Here is a 19,564-nt window from a genome sequence, read left to right as displayed (position 1 = left end):
GACTCTTGAGAATCCTTTGAACTGCAAGAAGATCAAAACAGTGAATCCTAAAGGAAATCAGCACTGAATATTCATTGAAAGGACTGATGCTGAATGCCGGGGTCCAGCCTCAGCAGGATCCAGGGGATGCCCTCAGGATGAACGGCATCGGCGAGAGAGACTTGAGACCAGCCTTGATGGGGCCAAATCTGCGCAGGAGAGAGAGAGTGACCAGATGGGGGGTGCAGCAGAGTCTGGCAATGCTTTATTTTTTACCGTGGCTTTTATACCCTAAGTTAGTACATTTCTAAGGGGAAGATAGTTTAACATTACATCAGCTTGTTCTCCACGAAACCAGGGTGTTTTCTGCATGCTTCTTTGTTTATGACGGTCTTGTACATTATCTTCCGGCCTTGGGGCCTATTGACATTTTATGACCTAGGTAAATGCAAAGCTGTTTTCTGTAATCTATTCTTTAATGAACACAAAGGTCAGTCCTTTTGCAGAAGTTATCAGTTAAATTTATCTAAAAGGTTTACCACACAAAGACTCTGCAGCTCCAGTGAGGCAGCCCCTGTTTAGCATTCCTGGTTAAAATTAACAATTCTAAACTCTTATTTTTCTAAATCTTTAACTATAACCACTTTTAGAATAATATTTTTGTGTTCTCTAATAGGGCTTCCTCACCCCCGGAGGGCTCTGTGCCTATTAGGGCCTTTATGTGACCAGGTTCTTTATGCTGTTTATGATTAAGGTGTTGTGAGCAGTCATGTGCATTAGTACGCATTTGCCAAGCAGGCTAGAATGCCAGCAAAGTGGTCTAAATTGAAACACTCCTTTCATCCTGGATAATCTTATAGGATACCAGCGTCGGGGGGACATATTGCTTAAAGTTCTAAGTTGATTCTGTTTGGAAAGAGATCGGGGAAGGCCTTCTACCCATGTCACAGAAATTAGGGAGTAGTCTAATATAGCAAGCATCAGAAAGACAGAGCTCATCTTTAAGGTGAGCGCCGGGGCAACTTTTCGAAATCCCTGAAGTCCTGATCTGCCTTGCTTGTCAGGTCTCCTCCTCACGACCTTGTCATGGGTGGGATCTCGTGTGCTGGATCCTGGCATCTCCCCCTTTTTTATTTTTTAAGACAGCCAGATGGATCTCAGTCACGAGCTTCTGAGTGTTCTGCCGGAGAGTTCTGACAGTACAAGGAAGGATTATAATGAGAAGTAGGACTAGGGCTGCCACAGTAGCATAACTGAGGATAGTTGATAGGATATTTTTTCCAGTAATAAAGTTAGAAAATGTATGAAAAAATTCATTAGCAGCTCCTGCAGTAGTAAAGTCCAGGCGGGAATGTTCTAAGGTTTTTATCTGACCGTGAAGCTTTCCAATATCTAAACTAATGCTGGAGCTATTCCATACACCTGAAATATGGTTTTTAATCTTTTCCCAATTATAATCTGTATCATTTACTTTTAGAGATGTTACACAAATCCACCGATAGTCGGCATGACAGGATAATGCTAACTTTACTTTTAAGGCCTGTAACTCAGTTCCAATATGCATGACTGTTTCTTTTAGGGCATCTATTTTTACTTCTAATTTTCTATCTATAAATTCTTGCATAGCTAGAGCTAAAGAAACATTTTTTGACATATCATTGACATATTGAGCAGTAGTGACAGAGGTAATTGCTGTTATCAAAGCTGAAATCCCTAAGATAAGTAATCCAACAAACCATCGGGAACGCATTTTGCAGTTGTTGCAGAATGGCTAAACCGTAATTTGTTATGCCCGATGTCCGAATCCCCGAGCGGGAAGAGAGAGAAGGCTTCCAAGACAATGCAACTCGCAAAAAAGGGAAGTTTATTACTGTCTCGAGCCAGGGCTTTCTGCCACAAACATCACAGTGGTGCAGGGTCAGAAAGCGCCGAGCTCAAGCTTGTTACACAAATTTATAAGATATGCAAAAGCGGTTAGTAGCTGGCTTAAGAGGATTGGTTACATGTTTGCAAAGCAATTCTATTGGTACAGACTTTCGCGGGCTTTTTTTCAAACCTGGGCGTTCGCGGGCTTTTCAGCTCTCCCTTTGTTCTTACTGGGCGCATACTGATTGGCTGGCTCCAGGTTACCTGATGGGGGTAGGGAATCTTACCATTTCGGGGGAAGCTAAAACTTAGGTCCAGGCCGCCCGTCATGGTGTTAACCCTGGCAGCCTCACATAATTGTCATACCAACAGGCATTCACTGTGACGGGCACCATAAAGTAAGGTGGACGTTGCAGCACCAGAGAAGAACAAATATTATATTGAGGGGTTAAACAGGATGAAAGCATGCATTGTTCACAATAGACTATATTTGGTCCACCTGAATAATTCATTTGTATATGAAGCCTTTTTGAATCATTAGTAAACAAAAAAAAAAAAAAAAACGAAGGGGAGGGTAAACAAGCCAGCACAGAATAGGTGGAATCGTTTTCTAGCCGAGTTAAAGTAACAGTGGAGGTGGCAGCAAGGGCTCTCCAAATTTCTGGTTGTCAAAAGGTTTTGCCCTTAGTTGTATAGGACAACATGGGGGGGACAAATTGATTATGATGCCATCTGCTAGCCACCAATGGCCAAGGGAGGGAATCATCTTTCCAAATGCTAAACCTATTGACATAGTCAGGAACAGATCCTGGATCCTGACTTGGGTTTGGATTGCTCCAGTCTTGTACTGAATAGCTTCTGCCTCCTGGTATTCTATAATCTGTTTTTGAATTATAAGTACAGGATTTCCATTCTGGATATCCAAGGCAGTTGTCTGTAGTTTTCCATATGACATCTGATGGAGCAACATCAACACAATTTGGATATTTTGGTGGAGCATTAAGGAACAAGGATTTATAGGGGTCAAGGACCCCAGGCATACGGGCCTGTAATATCCAAACCAGGCGATCTCCTGTTTTGTCTGAAAATTTTGATGCTGGAGAATCTGTCAGAATTGCTTTCTTGGAGGCTCCGACACACCCTTCCTTAGAGGGAGTGATAAGATCACTTGTATGACTATGGGGGAAGTTAAAGCAAAGGGGAAGGTCATCCGTTAATCCCCTAAAAGTATAGTTAAAATTGATGGGGTAGTGATTTTATCATAAGAAGTATAGGATCCTCCCAAGAGATGAGGCTGGTCTGTGTTGACCTGTATAGGGTCGCTGTTCCAAGTAACTACTTGGAAGGTCAGGGGATCAGGGAAATATGCCCAGTATTTTTCTGATGTAGAAGAGGTAGCACTTGCCTGGCAAGACAGTAAAGCAAGCATAGCAATGAAAACCCTTTCAGGAGAGGCTGAGGATCCCTGCAGAGAAGCTATTCCCTGTGCTAGATGACAAAGTGACTTAATTTGCCCCCATGTGGGTATGGAGGCGTGTTGAGTTGCCCGCGCAGGACGTCCTGGTGGTTTCCATTTGTTCTCCCGGGATCTCCACTGCCGGCTGTTTCAGAGTCTGCTGGACCTTCTAGGTGGGCGGCGGAGGCAGGGGCAGAGGAGTGTCCTTCTTCTTTTGTGGTCAAAGCAATGGGGGAACCAGATGTCTGGGGGACTGCGACATGGCAAATCAGTGTCGACTCAGTCTGTCCAGGACCCAAATTGGCGACTCAGCACCCTGGGGGGAAATACAAGCACACCCTCGGCCGCTGGTTAGTAATGGGTCAGGACCCCTCCGTTGTCCTGAGAGAAGGTTTTTCCATTTAACCAGAGGTTTTGTACTCTGCTGCTCTGGACTCCAATGTCGGAGCACTGCAGTAACCCCAAATGAATCAGTGTTTAGATTGTATATCACAAAAAGGGCGTGTTGTCGAATCTGGTGAGGGGAACTATACTTAATTCACCTTTCTGTAGTTTTAAAATTTGAGTTTTTAGGGTCTGATGTGCTCTTTCTACGATGGCTTGTCCCTGTGGGTTATAAGGGACACCTGTGCTATGTTTTATATGAAACCTTGTACAAAAGTCTTGAAAAGGTTTAGAAGTGTAAGCAGGGGCGTTGTCAGTTTTAAGACATTAGGATAGCACAAGTCTAACAGTGAGGGGTTATTTTTGGTAGAAGCAGAATGAGCTTTTATAGGTACCATAATCTTAAATAACACTTATTTACTTTACTAAAGTATCAAAAGATTTTAAAAACAAATGTAAATCACTTAAAGGCAAAGAAATTCATAATTTGTTATTGAAAGATTCATTCTAAGAAAACTTTGTTCTCTTAACATAGAGAGTAGACTAAATTCCAGTCTGTTACCAATTTACCGGATAGCAAACAAACAAAAGTTTTCAGTTAATCTTAGAAAAGTCTTTTTATAAATCTTGAAGAACTAGCAGTATTTTTTTTAAAGGCATGAGAGTGAAACCATACAAGGCATGTTTAAAACCTAATTAAATTGTAATTGACAAAGTAGCCTGGTCATTGCTGTGACTTGTAACACTTTAACATGATAACTAAAATTATAACTGACATTTTACCAGGACACATCAGATTTTCATGAATTTCACATAATTTCCAGGATATCTATATAAGTAACATCAACCATACAATATAACCTGAGAAGATTTGTCACTCCTCCAACAATAATTCCCATGCAATTAAACGTGTCAAATGAACTCAGGTAGTTTAATAGCTCTTTGGGATGTCTCAGGGGCCCTCTGAAGCATCCCAAAGTCAGCTAGAAGTCAAGCTATTTAGGCAGTTTTGTCAATAAATATCAAAAGGGTTTATAGTACTCTTGTCAGATAGAATCATATAGATCACTGTGAAATAATATATTTGCACTTTCCATCAAACCTTTTTAACACTTTCTGTACCCATTACTTTGTTCTCCCATCCTGAAACAGCCACCTGTAAGTCAGACTTACTTCCCCTTTTTTTAAATAAAATGTAGCTTCATTTTTCATACCTTCTTTACTGAAGACACACATCTTACTTTCCTTAAGCAACCAAGAATTTACCTTTATATTAGCATTCTATAGATTGGTGAACATAAATACCAGTGATAATTTCTAAAAAATTTCTAGTGAACATCTCAGGGTGGCATCAAACATTATTCATTTGTAGTCCCAAATCTCTTTTAATTTTTCTGTAAAGGGAAATCAGTGTTTAGTACTGAATGTTTCAGAATCTTATTATTGTTTTTTTTTTAATGATCTAGCTATTCAATAAATCAGTCACTTAATTTAGCACAACCCTAGAAATTCAGGTTACCAAAATCTAAAGGGACTGTTTTAGAGAGACATTTTTAAAGTATGATGATTTTTAATAGTTTATCTAAAAACTCCTATCTCATTTACATTTTTTTGAAGTTTCTTTACTTGAGGTACTTTCCTTGTTGACAAAATTGTAATAGATATTACAATATAACAATATTTAACTTATAATAAACCTAGGCATAATGAAAATATTTTACTTGATGCTAATTACTCTAAGACATGTCTGTATTAGATAGGTCAACAAACAAACATTAATATCAGGTATTTAATACTGAATATTTCCCAGTTTACTTGAACCTGGAATTTACTGTTTAATTTAGAATTATTTGATTTGTAAGCGCTTGCCTTTTTTTTCTTTTTTAAAGCCAATTAATTAGACCTCTTTTACAAATTAACCTAAAAAATATTACCCAGAGATAAAGACATACCAAGACACATTTAGACAGACACAGTGCAAGATCTAGCTTCATTTTTTAAGTTTGGTCATGAATTAGATATTACAATATAAATTGACTAATTTATAAAAAAGTTGAAATAAATAAAAATTTTTAAAGGCTTTTTCCCTTTTCCCTCAGTCTCAGGAGTTAGAGATGGTCTAGATAAGTGTTCCTGAGAGCCCTGGTCTCAAGGCACAGGGAAAGAAAATCAATTTCTAACAAAAAGCAAAATGGCCATCAAAAATCACAACACAGAACACAGAGTTAAAACACACACATATAAACCTGGCAGTCCTCATCAGACACTCCCTTAAATACAAGAATACAGTCTCTCAGAAAACCTTCTATAGAGACACAGAACTTCAGATGTCTTCAAAGATTTTAAGAGGAGGAAAGGAAAAGAAGGAGGAGGAGGAGGCGGGAAAGGGGGGCAAAAGTGGTGGCCTTACAGGCGTCTCCTGCCACCAGCAGATACCCAGGCATTACGGGACTTTTCCCTGGGCTTCCAGAGAAGGGAGGACTGGAACTCGGCCCTACCGGAATTCGAGTTCTCTGCCAAGAGGAGGTGATCAGTCTCCAATCCTCAGCTCAAGCTGAGGCCCTTCAACCAAATTCCTGCGTCCAGGACCAGGGGACTAGAAAAACAGGAAGGATAGGAAGGGTTAAGGAGAGGACAGAGAGAGGGAAGGGGAGAGAGGTCAATAAAGTCTCTTGTTCTTTACCGGTCGGGGCACTCTGGCCGGTTGTCCGCGTCAGGAGGAGACCAGGGACAAAAGGGTCCCAGTTGCGGCCACTGGGTCTGGTCCATTTGCAGGCAAGCTGGCCTCTGAGTACCCCGAGTGGTCAGGATGTCAGTCTCAGCGAAGAAGAGTCCCCACCAGTTGCAGGAAGGGGGACCCCTTCCAGGGCCCGTAACTGGGCTCTTATAAATGAACTGTCCGAGGAGACACATGTGCTGACAAAGCAAGAGATCTCATTGGAAAGGGCACCCGGGTGGAGAGCAGGAGGGTAAGGGAACCCAGGAGAACTGCTCTCTTCTGGAAAATAAGGACATTGCTCCTGTACAAATGTGAAAACAGATTGAACACTAGCCTTTTTTACTTTAATACTTCTTTAATAGCTGCAATATAACTCCAATAAAAAGCTGTCTTTCCTTTAACTCACTGTTACCCATTTTTGTTACTAATTAGAAGAAGAAAAAGGAGGATCTTAATCTTAGAAAAGAAGGAACCTTAAACCTACCCACTTTCCTCTCCCTACCTATCTTATGCAGGGGGGCCCGCGGCGCCCTAGTGGGGTCCTAGCCATCCCGAAGACTGAACAATGGGGGGGATTAACTTCGGGTTCCCTGTTCGTGGCGCCACTTGCCGGGGTCCAGCCTCGGCAGGATCCAGGGGATACCCTCAGGATGAATGGCGTCGGCGAGAGAGAGACGTGAGAGCAGCCTTGATAGGGCCAAGTCTGCGCGGGAGAGAGAGAGAAAGAGAGAGTGACCAGATGGGGGGTGCAGCAGAGTGTGGCAATGCTTTATTTTTTACCGTGGCTTTTACACCCTAAGTTAGTACATTTCTAAGGGGAAGATAGTTTAACATTATATCAGCTTGTTCTCCACGAAACCAGGGTGTTTTCTGCATGCTTCTTTGTTTATGAGGGTCTTGTACATTATCTTCTGGCCTTGGGGCCTATTGACATTTTATGACCTAGGTAAATGCAAAGCTGTTTTCTGTAATCTATTCTTTAATGAACACAAAGGTCAGTCCTTTTGCAGAAGTTATCAGTTAAATTTATCTAAAAGGTTTACCACACAAAGACTCTGCAGCTCCAGTGAGGCAGCCCCTGTTTAGCATTCCTGGTTAAAATTAACAATTCTAAACTCTTATTTTTCTAAATCTTTAACTATAACCACTTTTAGAATAATATTTTTGTGTTCTCTAATAGGGCTTCCTCACCCCCGGAGGGCTCTGTGCCTATTAGGGCCTTTATGTGACCAGGTTCTTTATGCTGTTTATGATTAAGGTGTTGTGAGCAGTCATGTGCATTAGTATGCATTTGCCAAGCAGGCTAGAATGCCAGCAAAGTGGTCTAAATTGAAACACTCCTTTCATCCTGGATAATCTTATAGGATACCACTGTCCGGCGGACATATTGATTAAAGTTCTAAGTTGATTCTGTTTGGAAAGAGATCGGGGAAGGTCTTCTACCCGTGTCACAGAAATTAGGGAGTAGTCTAATATAGCAAGCATCAGAAAGACAGAGCTCATCTTTAAGGTGAGCGCCGGGGCAACTTTTCGAAATCCCTGAAGTCCTGATCTGCCTTGCTTGTCAGGTCTCCTCCTCACGACCTTGTCATGGGTGCGATCTCGTGTGCTGGCTCCTGGAAGCTGAAGCCCCAATACTTTGGCCACCTGATGCAAAGAGCCAACTCGTTGGAAAAGACCCTAGTGCTGGGAAAGATTGAGGGCAGGAGGAGAAGAGGACGACAGAGAATGAGATGGTTGGATGGCATCACTGACTTGATGGACTTGAGTTTGAGTAAGCTCCGGGAGATAGTGAAGACAGGGAAGCCTGGCATGTTGCAGTTAGTGGGGTCACAAGTAGACACAACTTAGCAACTGAACAACAATATAAATAATACGTATAGAACAACAATATAAATAATACATATTTTAGAAAACTTATGAATTTTTGCCTAACTAAAAGGTTTATGACATTTTGATTCCACCTATTTGACTTAGCATGAATAGAATGCTAGACTTCTAGTTTAAAAGAAAAAGATATGCAACAAGCAACAAAGGTTCACTGTATAAAACAGGGACTATAGTTAACATGTTATAATAACCTATAATGGAAAATAACTTCAAAAATAATATATGTGTATATGTATCACTGAATCATCTTGCTGGGCACCTGAAACATTGTAAGTCAACTATACTTCAGTAAAATATATATATCAAGAAAAAAGAGGAAACTGACTGAAGGAGTCTTTTGGACCTAGAAAAGAGAACAACAGTCTCAAAGGCCCCTTGCTGAATCATCTAACTTCGGAGAAAACAAAGCATAACTTTAGTTCCATCCTGATGCTCCAGGCCAGTTGCATCTATCTGGGACTTATCACCCTCTGTCTGGAAACCTACCACCCCCTACACCCGCCCAGAAGACTTATCACCCCCTGCCCAACTAAAAGTGTCATCTCAACAAAAGAATACTCAAAATATCCCGCCTGATTGAAGTTTCCCTTATCGCTTCCACAAACCTCCCTATAAGTATGAAGCCTCCCTGATCCCTCTCGGCGCTCAGCCTGGTCGTTAGGCCGACTGTCGCCCCTCCTTGCCTGAATAAAGGTAACCTACTTCTGTTGAGGTCGTCTTTCCTTTTCTGCCTCGCCGGAACTGTACCTTACACTGACCTTTTCCAGTCCTGTGGCCACTGCTGAGTTTTCCAAATTTGCTGACATATTGAATGCAGCACTTTAACAACATCATCTTTTAAGGTTTGAAATAGCTCAGCTGTAATTCCATCACCTGCATTAGCTTTATTCCTGGTAAAGCTTCCTAAGGCCCACCTGACTTCACACTCTAGGATGTCTGGTTCTAGGTGAGTGACCACACCATCATGGTTATCTGTGTTAGGTAGTTAGAATAGGGAAAAAGAGTCCAAAATGGCGGTGGCTAAAAGACCTGGAAGGGAAAGCCCACGAAAATAGAACAACCTCAGGTAAAACAAACAACACTCCTGGCCGGCCCAATTTACATAAGACAGGCCCAGGGACAGAGAAACATATAAAAAGAGGAGCCAAAGCCCTCTTCTCTCTCTCTCTCCCCCGCGCCATGGGGCGATCTCTTCGCGTCTTTGGATCGACGTGCCCTCATGCCTCGAAGATGGATTTTCCTGCTATTATCTAAATAAATAGAGCTGTAAAACTGAGCTGTAACACTGATTTATTTAAGAGGTATAACACAGTCCATTCGAGACCTGAGAGCTATAACACGGTCTGTCCTCTGAGAGCTGTGACCCGCCAAGGAGCTTTAATGTCCGTCACTCCAAATTTTTGTTGTGATGAGACAAAGAACCGAGGAACATACACTCGCGTGACATCTGGATCATTAAAACTTTTTTGTATAGTTCTGTGTATTCTTGCTACCTCTTCTTAATATCTTCTTCTTCTTCTGTTACGTCCTTGACATTTATGACCTTTATCATGCCCATCCTTTCATGAAATATTCCCTCTATATCTCCAGTTTTCTTGAAGAGATATCTAGTCCTTCCCATCCTATTGTTTTCCCCTATTTCTTGGCACTGTTCCTTTAAGAAGGTCTTCTTATCTCTCCTTGCTATTCTCTGGAATTCTGCATTCGGTTTGGTATATCGTTCCTTTTTTTCCCTTGCTTTTTACTTCTCTTCTTTTCTCAGCTATTTGTAAAGCTTTCTCACACAACCACTTTGCCTTCTTGCATTTCTTTTTCTTTGGGATGGTTTTAGTCAATGCCTCCTGTGGAATGTTATGAACCTCCATCTATAATTCTTCAGGAATTCCGTCTGCCAGATCTAATCCCTTGAATCTATTAATCACCCCCACTCTATAGTCATAAGGGATTTGATTTAGGTCATACCTGAATGGCCTAGTGGTTTTCCCCACTTTCTTCTTAATAAAAACACTGGAAAGTGTGTCTGCAGTTCCCTAGGGCTGCAGAGACAAAGACCAGGCTGGCGGAGAGTAAGCGGAGCAGACAGCATCCTGGGGCAGAGATCCCCGCGGAGGCGCCTGCAGGAGCAAGTCTGATGCTACGAGCGCGTTTCCCCTTGAGATACGTGCAGTTACTACACTGCTTAGAGCACGCGGCGGGCAGTCAAGCAGACAGCATCAACTGAGGGCCTTAGGAGGGGAGCAGAGCTTACTGGCAATCCTGAGGTCTTGAGGGATTAAAAGCTTGGTTTTAGGAGCTATCAAGGGGACCCCTGAGTGTGCTCAGCCGTGTCCTACTCTTTGCGACCCCATGGACTGTAGCCCGCCAGCCTCCTCTGTCCATAGGATTTTCCAGGGAAGAATACTGGAGTGGATTGCCTACTCCAGGGGACCTTCCTCATCGAGGGATAGAACCTAATTCATTTGCGTCTCCTGCACAGACAGGTGGACTTTTACCACTGCGCCCCCTGGGAAGCTCAATCGGGGGAAAGGTCGTGGTAAATGTGTCTTCATTGTCGTGGTGGCTACACAATTGTACATGTGAGATAAAATGACATCAAAGTACATTATATATATATATATATATATATATACACACACACACAGTTACATATATATATATATACACAGTTACATACGTATATATATACACACACTATATATGTATATATATACATACACACACAGTTACCTATATATATATATACACACAGTTACCTATATATATATATACACACAGTTACATATATACACACACGCACACACACACACAGTTGCATCGACGTGCGAGTAGTGAAGGCAGGTAGACAGACCATGAACCGTGTGCTAAATCTCCAGTGGACAGAGGGAGGTTGGGAGGTGACCGCATGAGGCAAGGCCTGTGTGTCAAGGGAACTAAGAATCTGGGATCAAGAGGGAGGAAATGAGATAAAGTGGTAATAAGAAACTAGAGTGAGACTTGTCTCTCCTCCAGCCTGTGGTTCAGAAGCTGCAGGATGGGAAGGACAGCCACCCTGCATGAAGCAGTGTTGTCCAGGGGCAGCCTGGTCTCCAGAAGAGTAAACATGTGAAGGGACCGTCTGGAAAGAGACTGAAGTTTAGGGTCACGGGTGAGAAGCAGCAGTCAGGAGCAGTGTTGGGTGTCTGGGAGACGTGGAGATTGGACCAGATCGGGGGAGCACGCGGGTATCGTTGACCTGGTCAAAGCCTGGGCAGTGCCTGAGAGAAGCAGGGCTGTAGGAACTGTCTCCAGAGGGGGGGCCGGCACTGGCAACCCTGGCCTCCTTGGGGAGGGTGAGGACTGGACTCCCCAGCGCCCGTGTCATTGCGTGCTCAATCCCTACAGCTACAAACTCAAAACCTGCAAACTGGGAAAGATCCAATGTGGGTCTTCTGCTGGGGGGCAGGTGTCCTCCAAGCAAGGGATCAACGGGGAAGATCCAGAGTTGCCAGATAAGGGTTCCCCTAAAGATCCAGTCACCCCCATCCCTGACATTCAGAACCTCCGCCAAGCGGGAAGCCGTCAGTGTCTCAATGTGATGCCTCGGTTTTCATTGTAGATCCTTCAACCCAAGGCTCTACGTTCTTGGAACTGGCAAATCCCTCAGCACTGTCAGGCTGGTGTCACGCTTCTTCCTTATTCCTCAGCCCCTTGGGATTCCCCCAACGTGGCAGGAAGCACAACCGCATACTTAAGAGGGTGCTTGTGGTTTGCTTTTTTTTAACCAAGAATGTCTGATTGCTCTACAACCAGAAGTTTTTCAAACTATCTGGTCCAGCAGATGGTCATTTCCCTAAGTGAAAGTCCACCCCAGGGTTTGAGGGAGACTTAAACAATTTCAGCATGAAGGGCTGATGGATTTTCTCCTTGCATTCGTCACAGTCTCTGCCTCGGGAGTGAGCAGGTGGTGGCGCCCACGGGCGGAAAGCACATGCTCCCCAAGGACACTCCCTCCTCCTAGCTGGGATCTCCAGGCCATCCTGGAGGCCATCGTACGCGTGAGCTCCGGCTGGGGATGGACCTCAAAGCCAAGCCCTCCACACTGAATTTCACACCGCTGAGTCCAGGGGGAAGTAGGATCCTCCAGGCCCTTCAGAGACTTGCTGAGCTCCTGGACACAGCCTCAGGAGCAAGTCCCCACAACCTGGCCCAGAAAAGTCACACTTGAGTCGAAGGTGTATAACCTGGGTCCCTCCAGAAAGTCAATAGAGAAACAAGAATTTGAGTGGAAGTGGTTTCTTTGGGAGGTGATTCTAAGGAGTAAAGAGGCACCTGGGAGAATGAAACGGATGGAAAAACCATGGCTTTGACTATACGGACCTTTGTCAGCAAAGTAATGTCTCTGCTTTTTAATACACCGTCCAGGCTGGTCGTAACTGTTCTTCCAAGGAGCAGTCGTCTTCTAATGTCATGGCTGCAGTCACCATCAGCAGTGATTTTAGAGCCCCAAAGATGAAATCTGTCACTACTTCCAACTTTTCCCCTTCTATTTGCCATGAAGTGGTGGGGCCAGATGCCACATCTTAGTTTTTTTAATATTGAGTTCTCAGCTGGCTTTTTCACTCTCCTCTTTTACGCTCAAGAGACTCTTCAGTTCCTCTTAATTTTCTGCCATTAGAGTGGTATCATCTGCATGACTGTATTAAAAAAAAAAAAAGGCTACAGTAGATACCACCAAACTCTCCAAAGGTCTGCTCCAAACACCCGCAGGTAGAGTTTCCATTGTCCTGTGTCTTCACTAGTGCTTGAACTTGACTTTTTTCCCTTAATCTAAGTGTGAAATGATGCCCCTTGTGACTGTGAATTACCACATTGCTGGTGAGGCCGTGCCTTTTCCTATTGATGAACTGTTTGGTTTCCTTTCCTGTGAAAACCTCGTACTTCTTGGCCTATTTTCTTTTGAATTGTCTTTTTCCATATTGATATGCAGGATTCCTTAACACCCCCTGTTAGTTATATCTGTTGTAAATCTCATCTTCCGCTCTGTAGTTTGACTTCATGGGTTGCTTTGGTGGTTTTTTATGAATGTGAGTGTGTTTTTTTTTTAAACGTATCAATCTTTTTCTTCCTGGGCTTCCCTGGTGGCTCAGCTGGTAAAGAATCTGCCTGCAATGCGGGAGACCTGGGTTTGATCCCTAGGTTGGGAAAATCCCCTGGAGAAGGGAATAGCTACCCACTCCAGTATTCTGGCCTGGAGAACTCCATGGACTGTATAGTCCCCGGGGCTGCAAAGAGTCAGACAGGACTGAGTGAGTTTCACACAGTGACAGAGAAGGTGCTTTCTGCATGCAGAAGGAAGAAGTGAAACCACTAGAAGCTTCCACAGATGCCTTCAGCTGGAGCATGCCTCACATTTTGGACCAAATTAAGATACTGTCCTCAATTCCCTATGATATGAAAGAGAAAAAGATGGCCATTGCCTATTGTCTCTCTCTCTCTTTTTTTTTTTTTTTTTTTTGGTTAACACTTGAAATACATTGACTAATTAAGACAACCAACACTTTTACTTTTATTTGCATTTATTTTCTGCAGCATTTATTCTCGGGCCATAAGTTTTTGTTTCTTCAGTTTCTTCTGGGATATCTTTATCTTCTGTGCAACCTCCTCTTCTGGTTTAGGAACAATCTGTTCTTTTTCAGTAAGGATCATCTCAATGTGGCAGGGAGAGCTCATGTAGGGGGTGAGCTCTGTAAGTCCTGCGCTGCATCTTGGGGGCTTTGTTCACTTGGATGTGCTCAATGACCAGAGAATCTACATCTAAGCCCTTAAGTTCAGCATTACTCTCTGCATTTTTGAGCATGTGTAGTAAAAATTCAGCACTCTTTTTGGGCCACCAACCCTGCGTCCAGCCCCACTGTTTGGCCTGTGCACACCTACCAACTCCACCATTGTGACGACAGAATGGCGCACATTGCTTCTTTAAAGTGACATCTCTCAGATACTTGGTGGCTTTTCTGATATGCATGCCCTTTAAGGCCTGGGCAGTTTCACGAGTGTTCTTAAAGTGAACACGAAGATTTGAACCTCTTGATTTGCATGACCTTGTGGGGTTTTATGGGTCGAGTGAATAGCGCACCATGTTTAAGGGTCAGCTCAGGCCGCTTACCGGAAAAGGCTGTCTCTAATTCTTAATCCCCTAAGAAAATGGAGAAAAGGAATCATAATTTCAAACAAAAAAATCTTCTTTTGCTATAAATCAGATCTAATCACAACAAGATCCTACATCTCTTGAAGGAGTGACCGCAGAAAGGGGAAGTCACGAGCCTCCCGTTTCTTTCCCATGACATCATATCCTATAGCACAGTGACATCCACACAATGTTACAGGCGGAAGAGAGAACAGTAACACATGAGTGGGAGAGGCAGGAGCAGGGAGGAAGGAATCTCCTCCACGACGGTTTCAAGACTAACATCCAAGCTTCCCCGGGCAGCAAATGAACCCGTCCAGGATGCAGAGACCGGAGGGCGCTGCGTCCCCCGCAGCTGGGGAGGGGCTGTTCACTGTGATGTGTGAGTCAGGCTGGCGACTGCAGATGGGCAATGGAGCTGAGAAGCCACAGCTGGTCCATGCCAGTCAGGGAGAAGGCTCTGCGGGTCAGGACTGCGATGCAGGACCAAACTGGGAGACTCAGCAGAGAACGATCATATCGATCCTTGAGCAAGGAGGCAAGGGCACAGCTCACACACCTCCCTTCTAACACCTCACGCCTGTGAGAATGGCTGTCATTAAAAAGTCCACGAATAATAAATGCTGGAGAGGGTGTGGAGAAAAGGGAACCCTCTTACACTGTTGGTGGGAATGTAAACTGGTGCAGCTCCTATGGAAAACTGCATTGTTTATTCCCTAAGTCATGCCCAACTCTTTCTCAGCTGCACTGACTGTAACCTGCCAGGCTCCTCTGTCCATGGGATTTTCCAAGCAAGAATACTGAAGTGGGTTGCCATTTCCTTCTCCAGTGTAAAACCACATGGAGATTCCTTAAAAAACTAAAAATAGAGTTGTCATATGATCCAGCAATCCCATTCCTGGGCATGTATCCAGACAAACTATAACTCAAAATCATACATGCACTCCGAGTCCACAGGTTGAAGGCATGGTGTCCCTGGATTAGTTAACTGGTGGAAGGGAAGCTGGAAGAGACGCCTGTCCCCGTCTACACTGCGCTGGCGGGGTCTCCTACTGAGACACCTGGGAAGCCCCACAAAGGAAGAGAACATGGGATTTGATGCTGGACAGACCCAAGTTCAAACCCTGTCTCTTGCATTTGGCAACTGCTGCGTGGTGACCTCTTCCAAGTCTGTCCAGCTAGAAGACACAGGCTCCAGCTGAGAGCCGCCGCCCAGCTCCCACCCTGGCCCCAGAGATCAAGCCCTGAGCCTTTGAGTGGAAGAACTGACTCCAAGACCCTAGACTACCAGAGAACTAACCCTGGGGCGTATCAAATAGAGAGAACTCATACAAAGGAAACCACTTGAATACAAGACCTGCCATCACCCAATCACCAGGAGCACCCTGTGCAGGACGTCCCATCTAAACAACAAGCAAACAAAAATACAAACCCAATCGTCAGCAGACAGGATACCACCTCACTCAGCCTTGCCCATCAGAGGAAAAACAAACAGACCGAAAAAAAAAACAACTCAGCACAAATCTCATCCTATACAAAGCTTACACAAACCACTGGACCAACTTTAGGAGGGCAGGAACCAAAAGGAAGAGAGAATTCAACCTTGAAGCCTGGCACAAGCAGACCTCAAACACAATAAGTTAAAAAAATAATGAAAAGGCAGAGAAATACTACACAAATGAAGGAACAAACTAGAAAGACAGAAGTCCAAATAAATGAAGAGGAAATCGGCAAACTAACTGAGAAAGAATTCAGAATAATGATAATAAAGATGATTTGGAAAAAAAAAAAAACCCTTGAAAACAAAATGGAGAAAAAGGCAGGAATCAATTAACAAAGATCTAGAAGAATTAAAGAATAAACATATATAGACAAACAATACAATTACTGAAATTAAAAATACTCTAGAAGGAATCAATAGCAGAATATCTGAAGCAGAAGAATGAATCTGTGAGCTGGAAGATAAGATGGTGGAAATAACTTCTAAAGAGCAGAACAAAGGAAAAAGAATAAAAAGAACTGAAGATAGTCTCAGAGACCTCTGAGACAATATCAAATGCACCAACATTCGAATTATAGGGGTCCCAGAAGAAGAAGAGAAAAGGAAAGGGCATGAGAAAATTTTTGAAGAGATTATAGCTGAAAATTTCCCCAACATGGAAAAGGAAACAGTCAATCAAGTCCAAGAGGCACAAAGAGTCCCATACAGGATAAACCCAAGGAGAAACTCACCAAGGCACATACTAATCAAACTCACAAAGACTAAACACAAAGAAAGAATATTAAAAGCAGCAAGGGAGAATCAACAAGTAACATGCAAGGGAAACCCCATATGCTTAGTAGCTGATCTTTCAGCAGAAACTCTGCAGGCCAGAAGGGAATGGCAGGATCTATTTAAAGTACCTAAAGGGGAAAAGCTACAACCAAGATTACTGTACCCAGCAAGGATCTCATTCAAAATTGATGGAGAAATAAAAAGCTTTTCAGACAAGCAAAAGTTAAGAGAACTGAGTACCACCAAACCACATTTACAACAAAGGTTAAAGGGAATTATATAGTCAAGAAATACAAGAGAAGAAAAAAGATCTACAAAATAAACCCTAAATAATTAAGAAAATGGCAGTAGGAACATATATATCAATAATTACTTTAAATGTAAATAGATTAAATGCTCCAACCAAAAGACACAGACTGCCTGAATGGATACAAAAAACAAGACCCATACATACGCTCTCCACAAGAAACCCAACAGACCCAAAGATACATATAGACTGAAAGTAAAAGGATGGAAAAATATATTCCATGCAAATGGGAAGCAAAAGAAAGCTGGAGTAGAAATCCTCATATCAGACAAAATAGACCTTAAAATAAAGAATATTGCAAGAGATAAGGCAGGACACTACATAATGATCAAGGGATCAATCCAAGAGGAAGACATAAAATTGTAAATATCTATGCACCCAACATAGGAGCACCTCAATACTTTAGACAAACACTAACAGACATAAAAGGAGAAATTGACAGTAACACAATAATAGTAGGAGACTTTAACACCCCATTCACACCAATGGACAGATCATCAAAGCAGAAAATTAATAAGGAAACACAAGTCTTAAATGATACATTGGATGAGATGGATCTCATTGATATCTTCAGGACATTCCATCCAAATGCAGAGGAATACACCCTCTTCTCAAGTGCACATGGAACATTCTCCAGGATAGACCACATCTTGGGTCACAAATCAAATCTCAGTAAATTTAAGAAAACTGAAATCACATCAATCATCTTCTCCGACCACAACACTATGAGACTAAATATCAATTACAAGAAAAAAAAAACTGTAAGAAACACAAACACATGGAGATTAAACAACACATTTTCAAATAATCAACAGGTTACTGAAGAAATCAAAAGGGAAATAAAAAAATTTCTAGAAACAAATGACAATGAAAACATGACAACTCAAGACCTATGGGATGCAGTAAAAGCAGTTCTAAGAGGGAAATTTATAGCAATACAATCCGACCTCAAGAAACAAGAAAAACATTAAATAGACAACCTAACTCTACACTTAAAACAATTGGAAAAAGAAGAACAACAACAAAAAAAACCAAATTAGTAGAAGGAAATAAATCATAAAGATCTGAGCAGAAAGAAATGAAAAAAGAAATGAAAGAAACAATAGTAAAGATTAATAAAACTGAAAGTTGGTTCTTTGAGAAGATAAATAAAATTGACAAACCTTTAGCCAGACTCAAGAAAAAAAGAGAGAAGAATCAAATCACCAAAATTAGAAATGAAAAAGGAGAGGTTACAACAGACAATGCAGAAATATGAAGGATTATAAGAGACTATTATGAACAACTATATGGCAATAAAATGGATAACCTGGAAGAAATGGACAGATTCTTAGAAAAGTTCTATCCTCCAAGACTGAACCAGGAAGAAATAGAAATTATGAACAACCCAATTACAAGCACTGAAATTGAAGCTGTGATCAAAAATCTCCCAAAAAAAAAAAAAGCCCAGGACCAGATGACTTCACAGGAGAATTCTATCAAACATTTAGAGAAGTGCTAATGCCTATCCTTCTAAAACTCTTTCAAAAAATTGCAGAGGAAGGAACACTTCCAAACTCATTCTATGAGGCCACCATCACCCTGATACAAAAACCAGACAAAGACAACACAAAAAAAGAAAACTATGGGCCAATATCCTTGATGAACATAGATGCAAAATTCCTCAACAAAATTCTAGCAAACAGAATCCAGCAACACATCCAAAAGCTCATTTACCATGATCAAGTTGGGTTTATTTCAGGGATGCAAGGATTCTTCAATATATGCAATCAATGTGATACACCATATTAACAAATTGAAAGATAAAAACCATATGATAATCTCAATAGATACATAAAAAGCTTTTGCCAAAATTCAGCACCCATTTATGATTAAAACTCTTCAAAAAAATTGGCATAGAAGGAACCTACCTCAACATAGTAAAAGCCATATATGATAAGCCAACAGCAAACATTATTCTCAATGGTGAATAACTGAAAGCATTCCCCCTAAGATCAGAAACAAGACAAGGGTGTCCACTTTCACCACTACTATTCAACATGGTTCTGAAAGTCCTAGCTACTGCAATCAGAGAAGAAAAAGAAATAAGAGGAACCCCGATCAGAAAAGAAGAAATAAAGCTTTCACTGTTTGCAGATGACATGATACTGTATATAGAAAACCCTAAAGATAGTATCAGAAAATTACTAGAGCTAATCAGCGAATTTAGCAAAGTTGCAGGATGCAAAATCAATACGCAGAAATCACTTGTATCTCCGTATGGTAACAATGAAAAATCAGAAAGAGAAATTAAGGAATCAATCCCACTGACCATTGCAACAAAAAGAATTAAATATCTAGGAACAAACTTACCTAAGGAGACAAAAGAACTGTACACAGAAAATTATAGGACACTAAGGAAAGAAATCAAAGATGACATAAACAGATGGAGAGATATTCCATGTTCCTGGGTAGGAAGAATCAATGCAGTGAAAATGACTATACTACCAAACACAATCTACAGATTCAATGCAATCCCTATCAAA

General features: G+C 42.1%; 1 pseudogene; it reads right to left on the bottom strand.

Annotated features, from left to right (window-relative positions):
- Positions 1 to 13,810: 13,810 nt before the first annotated feature.
- Positions 13,811 to 14,409, bottom strand: LOC122704543 (annotated as a pseudogene).
- Between the last annotated feature and the right edge of the window lie 5,155 nt (positions 14,410 to 19,564).

This window comes from Cervus elaphus, chromosome 2 (assembly GCF_910594005.1).
Source record: "Cervus elaphus chromosome 2, mCerEla1.1, whole genome shotgun sequence".
Taxonomy (NCBI): Eukaryota; Metazoa; Chordata; class Mammalia; order Artiodactyla; family Cervidae; genus Cervus; species Cervus elaphus.
Note: the sequence above shows the minus strand (reverse complement) of the source record. Positions and strands in the feature narration are given on the sequence as shown.